General features: G+C 43.4%; 1 pseudogene; it reads right to left on the bottom strand.

Moving 5' to 3' along the window:
* Window positions 1–1,890: 1,890 nt before the first annotated feature.
* LOC108287951 lies at window positions 1,891–6,798 on the bottom strand (annotated as a pseudogene).
* Window positions 6,799–7,124: the final 326 nt, after the last annotated feature.

Below are 7,124 nucleotides of genomic sequence, written 5' to 3'. Positions count from 1 at the left end.
TTTCTGTCTCTATGATTTTGACTACTTTAAGTAGCTCATATAAGTAGAATACAGTATTTGTCTTTTTGTTGACTGGCTTACGTTATTTAATGTAAAATGCTTAACTTTGATCCATGTTGTAGCATGTGTCAGAATTTCCTTCCTTTTTAAAGCTGAATAATACTTCATTATACACACACACACACACACACACTCACTCTACACTTTGCTTAGATAGTGATTTTTTTTTTTTTACTGAATTTTTCTTTTTTTTTTTCCCCATTTATTTGTTTTATTGCATTTTAGGTTTTGGGGTACATGTGAAGAACATGCAAAATTGTTGCATAGGTACACACGTGGCAGTGTGATTTGCTGCCTTCCTCCCCATCACCTACATCTGGCATTTCTCCCCTTGCTATCTCTCCCCAGCTCCCCACCCCCCACCGTCCCTCCTCTATTTCCCCTCAACTGACCTCAGTGTGTAGTGCTCCCCTCCCTGTGTCCATGTGTTCTCATTGTTCAACACCTGCCTATGAGTGAGAACATGCAGTGTTTGATCTTCTGCTCTTCTGTCAGTTTGCTGAGAATGATGGTTTCCAGGTTCATCCATGTCCCTACAAAGGACCCAAACTCATCGTTTTTGATGGCTGCATAATATTCCATCGTGTATATGTGCCACGTTTTCCCTATCCAGTCTATCGTCGATGGGCATTTGGGTTGGTTCCAGGTCTTTGCTATTGTAAACAGTGCTGCAATGAACATTCGTGTGCACGTGTCCTTATAGTAGAACAATTTGTAATCCTTTGGATATATACCCAGTAATGGGATTGCTAGGTCAAATGGAATTTCTATTTCTATGTCCTTGAGGAATCGCCACACTAGACAGTGATTTTTTAAGAGCCTGATCTCTACCATCATTGTGAACATTGATGAGCAATATTGCATGTGTTTGAGTCTTCTAATTTTGAAGAGATTCTCTAAAAGTTAGTACATAGCCTGAGATCCTGGTTTTTAGAAAATTAGGGCCTATAAGAAAATGTGTAGACGTTTAGATTATTTAAGATAAGAAATAGTCTGTTACCTAGTACCTGAGTCTACAACAACATTGCAGTATAAAAAATTTAGGGTTAGACATAAGGAAGAAACTTCTGGTAGTTTTAAAACACTGAATTAAGATTTAAGAGTAGATTAGATAAGGCTCATTACTCTGCCAGTAAAATAAAAGCAATGTCTTCCACAGTCAAAGGTTTCAATTTTGTTTTGGGCAGATTAGAATTTCCCTGTTAGCCGTAGCTGGAGAGGTGAAGCTATTTGGCTGACTGCTTATTTTTCAGGTAGAGTGAGTGGGGCTTTGGTCTGTAATCTTCTCACAATGGAGCCAACAGGGCTTATTTCCTTTTTTTCTTTCTTTTTTTTTAAGGACTTACTTTCAAATGGCCAGACCTGCTGTGTCAGAGTAACCAGTTTCCTAGTGAGGCTGTCTTATCTCCCAGTTTAATGCTCATGTTACACTGATCACACAACATGATTACAGAAAAAGCAGATCACTTTTGTTTAGAGGGTCAGGCTTTGAATAAGCTACTCTGGAAAATAGTTCAGATAGACACACCCTTCTAGACTGGTGTCCTGTTTTGAAAATATGCTGTTCCTTATTTAAAAATTTATTATCTTCTGTTTTCATTAAGAAGCAATACAATGTAAATTAAGAAACAGTGGTAAGTAAATTTTTTTCTGTAGGATCAATTCAGTATTATGATTTATTTTCTTACGAATACATTAGTTATTTGTCTTCCCTCTGTCAAACCCTGAGCCAACCATGTGCCCCAGGCCACCTGGGGAGGTATAAGAAAACAAACACACTGGGCAGATAAGACATGGGAGAAAGAACTATGGTAGGTGGAGACGGCTCCTTCACATGGTAAAGAGAATGAGAAAGGCCACCATCAGGCAGAAGAGCCCATGGCCTCTGACAGGGCAAAGCCTGGAATGATGGCACAGAGGAAGAGCTGTATGCTTCAGAGATGGATTCCTGGCATGACCAGATGAGGCTTCTGAACACAATAGCAGTCTCAGCCCCAGAGCCAGCCACTCTAACTGGGGCAACCCCAGCCCCAGTGAACTTGGCTGCTGTGTTGATGTTCCTTGAAATGGCTCTGGTTTGGAAGCTGTGGCTATGGGCAAGTGAAGCAGGGGAACATGAGTCTGCCAAGATGCTGAGGCTCTCATCTGTCTCTGGTCATTTCAGCACCACTGCAGATGTGGATGGCTCAGCAGCTGAGAGGTGTTCTTGACCAAGGAGGAGGTGGAGAGGAACTTGGAACAGGCTACATTTTCAAGGGGTGAGGGGCTGTGGCAGGCGAACTGCTCCCAATGCAGAGAAAACCCATATGGTGGTTTTTAGATTGGGATCCCTAGAGGCAGAACTTGACATGAAGCCCAAGTAAATCCAATGATTTACTGGGGAAGTGCATGCAATAGAAGGGGTGGGAGAAAAGTAGGGTAAGGCAAGGGAAAAAAGGTAAATAAGAATGTGATTTCAACAGGAGACTAGCTAGCTCTGGCCCCGCAAGGGCCCCACAAGCCCTGGAGTGGAAATTTTACTATTAAATTGATCCCATCTTTTATTTTTATTTTTATTATTTTAAAAATCATTTTTAGACAGTCTTGCTCTGTTGCCCAGGCTGAGTGCAGTGGCATAATCTTGGCTCATTACAACCTCCATCTCTTGGGCTCAAGCAATTCTGGTGCCTCACCTCCTCGAGTAGCGGGAGTTGTAGGGGTATGCCAGCACACCTGGCTAATTTTTGTATTTTTAGTAGAGATGGAGTTTCACTTTGTTGGCCAGGATGCTCTTGAACTCCTGGGTTCAAGTGATCTGACTGCCTTGGCCTATCAAAGTGCTGGGATTACAGGTATGAGCCATGAAATTGATCCCACCTTGAAGCACATTCTGTTCAGTCGTTGGTCAAGATCTGCCTCCTAGGGTAGCGGGTGAGGCTTCCTGGGAAAGGTAATTGCCATTTGGCCCAGATAAATTCTCCTTGAAGGGGACAGCTCTCAGTTGTATTCAGGCAATACCATCAGCCTTCTCAGCTTCCGTGAGTTCTGCATCCCTGAAATCAACCAACTGCAGATGGAAAGTATTCAGAAATAAAATTGTGTTTGTACTGAACGTGCATATACTTTTTCTTATTTCCTAAACGATACCATATAACAACTATTTACATAGCATTTACACTGTATTGGTTATGAAGCTAAAGATGATCTGAACTATATGGAAGACAGTGCATAGGTTATATGCAAACACTACATCATTTTATATCAGGGATTTAAATATCTGTGGATTTTGGTAACTGCTAGAGGTCCTACAAAGAATTCCCCATGGAAATCAAGGGATAACCGTACTCACACGAAGGGATGAGCATGCCAGCATGTAACAGGGATTTAGGTGAAGCACCAGCAGCACCCACTACAGCACACCCTTTCCACTGCTCAGATCTTCTCACTTCTTAAGTTCATTTTACTCAGACAAATATTTAGGATTTAGGTGGTCACAATTTCTGAAAAAACTTATGAAGGAAGGTTCATAGAATGAACTACAGCTCCCCACTGCTGTAATCTGTCACAATGCCATCACTGATAGTCCTTGTTTTTCTTTCCTTCTACCCTTACGAGATGCCCCTTCCCAATGGTGAAGACTTCTGCTTGTCTAGCTGGCTTGCTTGGTGAATTAACCCAGAACCCCTTTCCTAGGAGGTCTGAGCCCTTGGCCCCATGGCCCTGTTAGTCCATGTTTGCTCTGAGCTGCCTATTTACTGTTACAGCTGGGCATGGGAATAGCTGATAAGTGCACTGGATGACCTTAATGCCTAATACATGTCCTTATGCTCCCGTTATATTGTTGAGCAGCCCTATTTTCTGATGATGACTGAAATTTTTTTTGCAAGTATGATAGCTTTGTTCCCCTCCCATGCTGGTTTATTCTGCAAGGAGTCAAAGGTGAACAGGTAGCAGCTATAGTCTACAGCTGAGTGAAATTCCTACTTTCCTGTGTTTTTTCCTGACGGAAGGGTTCTCCTTTTGGAAACCAAGACCTCTTGACCCACAAACCCTAAGGTCAGGTGGATAGACAGACAAACATTCTCAAAGTGGTTCACTGGGCGTGTTTATGAGCAGGGTTCCTCTTAACACATCACTTGGTTCCTGAACCCATGTATTCTATCTACTGAAGCATAGCACCTTATATTGGCCATTGGTTTAAGGTGCATGCTGTGTGCTGAAGAAGAATTCCCCATCTCTCAAGGCATCTCTCAGCTAGCATATCAGCTATACTTTAAATGCTATTTCATCACTGAGTAAGGTTGGAAGCTTCTGAATGGTGTGATACGTAGGACTGGTGAATCCTACGGTCATCTGCCTAGACCACATCAGGTCCTTTGCAGGAAAATGGGTCCCTTAGTCTAAGATGATGTCTGTAGAATCTCTTGTCAGTATATCAGACATTTTGTGAGTTCTTGGATAGTGGTGCTGGTTGAGGCACTGTGAGGAATGAAAGCAAAACCATACTTGGAGTATGTATCTGTTACATTGTAATATAATAAGAAATATATTTGATCGCTGACTCTATGTCCTGGCACACAGCTCCTAAAATCCTTGGAATCACCAGAGTGAGGAGTGTCTTATATGTGAGATGAAGGTGGCTAGGGGTTCCTAGATAGCTTCAGAATGGGGGAAAGTCACTAGAAAATCCAGGGCATGACTAGAGCGTTAAAACTTTTAGTCCTACCCTTCAACTTCCGGAGAGAAGAGAGGGATGATGGGCTGAAGTTTGAGTTGATTACTAATACCAATGATGTAGTCAATCATGCCTCTGTAATCTTCCATTAAAACCCAAAGGACTGGGTTTGGGGAGCTTCCAGAAAGCTGAACACATGGAAGGGTCTGGAGATTGGTGGAGAAGGTGTGGAAGCTCCCCCATACCTTGCCCCTTTGCTTCTTCTGCATTCAACTAAATGTATGCTTTGTAATACCCTTTATGATGAATGGGTAAATGTAAGCAAAGTGTTCTCCTGAGTCTGTGAGTCACTCTAGCACATTAATCAAATTTGAGGATGGGGAACCCCTGATTTATAGCCAATCAGTCAGAAATACTAGGTGGCAACCTACTACTTGCAATTGGCATCTGAATTAGGGGGCAGTCTTGTAGGACTGAGACCTTAACCTGTGGGATCTGATGCTGTCTACAGGAAGATAGTGTCAGAATTGAGTTCAATTATAGGACACCCAGTTGGTGTCTTCTGGAGAAGTCCTCAGTGTATGGGGAAAAGCCCCCACACATCTGGTGTCAGAAATGATGTGTTGAGTAACTGCGTGAGAAAATAGAAAAAAAACCCACCTTTTTTTTCTTCAGTATAATTTCCAGTCAGCATGAAATGTTGCCCTTTTTTAGGAGAAAAGGGTCTGATGTAATCAATTTGCCTCTAAGCGGCTGGTTGGTGAGAGGGATGGAATTGTCTTAAGGGCTCAGTATTGGCTTCTCTGACTGGCAGGTCAGATGTTTTGCAGTGTCAGTGGTGAGATCAGCTTTGGTGAGAGGGAGCCCGTCCTGTGGGCCTACAGATAGCCTCTGACTCTGTGAAGGTGACTGTTCTGTTCATGAGAAGGCCTTGTACCACTGGGGTGGCTGAAGACAGAGACTGGCCAACACCCATCGGCTGTAGTTCTACTTCGTTGTTCAGTGCCTTATCTGAAGTGTATTCTGTCTGGTGGGCATAAGGTGTGATTCAAAGGCCCTCACACTTTGTATCCACTCCCGTCATTCCATTGGCTTAACCCTTTTCCAGACCTCCTTGTCCCTGATCTTCTGCTCTTGCTTATTCCAGGCCCTCACCAACTACCTCTGAGTCTGTATCCTCAGGCCCCCTTTTTCTCCATACACAGTAGGTAACCGGGAGTTTTGTCCATTGGCACAATCTCCAATTCTATTTTTCGGGAATACCTGGGTGGGGCTGAGTGCAGCAGCAGTCAGTGTCTGCCGGCACCTGTACACAGAGCTGACTGGCCCACCTGTGACTCAGGGCGTTTTCATTCTCTATCAGCTGGTCATAGGGGAAGGTGTCGGCAACAGTGGGGGTGACGTGGGGATGTGAGATACCTGTTTGGGCAATTGACTTGTGACCTATGGCTCAGCTGGAGCTGGGCCTCAAATGTGCAACTTCATTTTATTATGAGGTGTTGCTGGGCCCAATGGACTTTGCAGTAAGTTGAACAGAGACTGGAAGAAAGTGATAGAGTGAGCCACGTGGATGTGTGGGAGAAAACAGCAGCTTTGAAAAAAGAAATGTGAAGACTCTATAGTGATACTGGAAAGATCCACGAGATGCTTTGCTATGAAAGAAAGAGTAAACAGATGCTGTTTGAAGCTGATAAATGAGGAAATAGATGTAATTTACCATTTAGATACATGGTACTAACCGCCAAAGGAACTAAAAACAGAAAATGATAAAGTGAGTTTATCTGAGAAAAGAGATTGGTAGATTCAAAAAGGGATCTACCTCCTTTTCATTTAATAATCTTATGTTCTTTTTGGGTTTTTTCATTTTATTTTTACTGAGGACTAAAAGTAAGAGAAGTGTGCAGGAGGGTCTGAGGGAGAGGCTTCAGGAGATGAGACAGTTTTGCAGAACGGGACAGGTGGGCCTCTCTGATGCTTATGCTAGGGCTACTGGCCTTGATGCGTGTTGCAGACTGGTTGTTCTCCCACTGTCCCATCAGAGAAGTAGGATCATCGGTGGCTCTGGTGCCTCCTTCCCAGTTCATTCCTCGTAATAGTAGCATGGATGTTAGCAGATTTGAGTCTTGGTGTAGGTGCCTCCGTTGATTTTCACTGTTGGAGAACAAGCAGCCGAGCATTCACAAATGCTTTGCTAGTGCCTAGGGAAGTGTGGAAGCATTATGGAGTACAGTATATTGGCAGAAACGTAGGAAGTGTACCTCTTGTTACTAGAAGGTAAAGCACTGTCCACATGAGCACATTTGAACCCTTTGCCTGGGATGTCTTTTCCTGCAGGCTTTGCTGGGAGAGCTCCATCTTAACCTGTAGGCTTTAGCCTTTCAGGACCACTGGTCTGAAGCTGGTCTGCTCT

This window comes from Cebus imitator, unplaced genomic scaffold (assembly GCF_001604975.1).
Source record: "Cebus imitator isolate Cc_AM_T3 unplaced genomic scaffold, Cebus_imitator-1.0 Scaffold358, whole genome shotgun sequence".
NCBI lineage: Eukaryota > Metazoa > Chordata > Mammalia > Primates > Cebidae > Cebus > Cebus imitator.
This window is presented reverse-complemented; position numbering and strand designations above follow the sequence as displayed.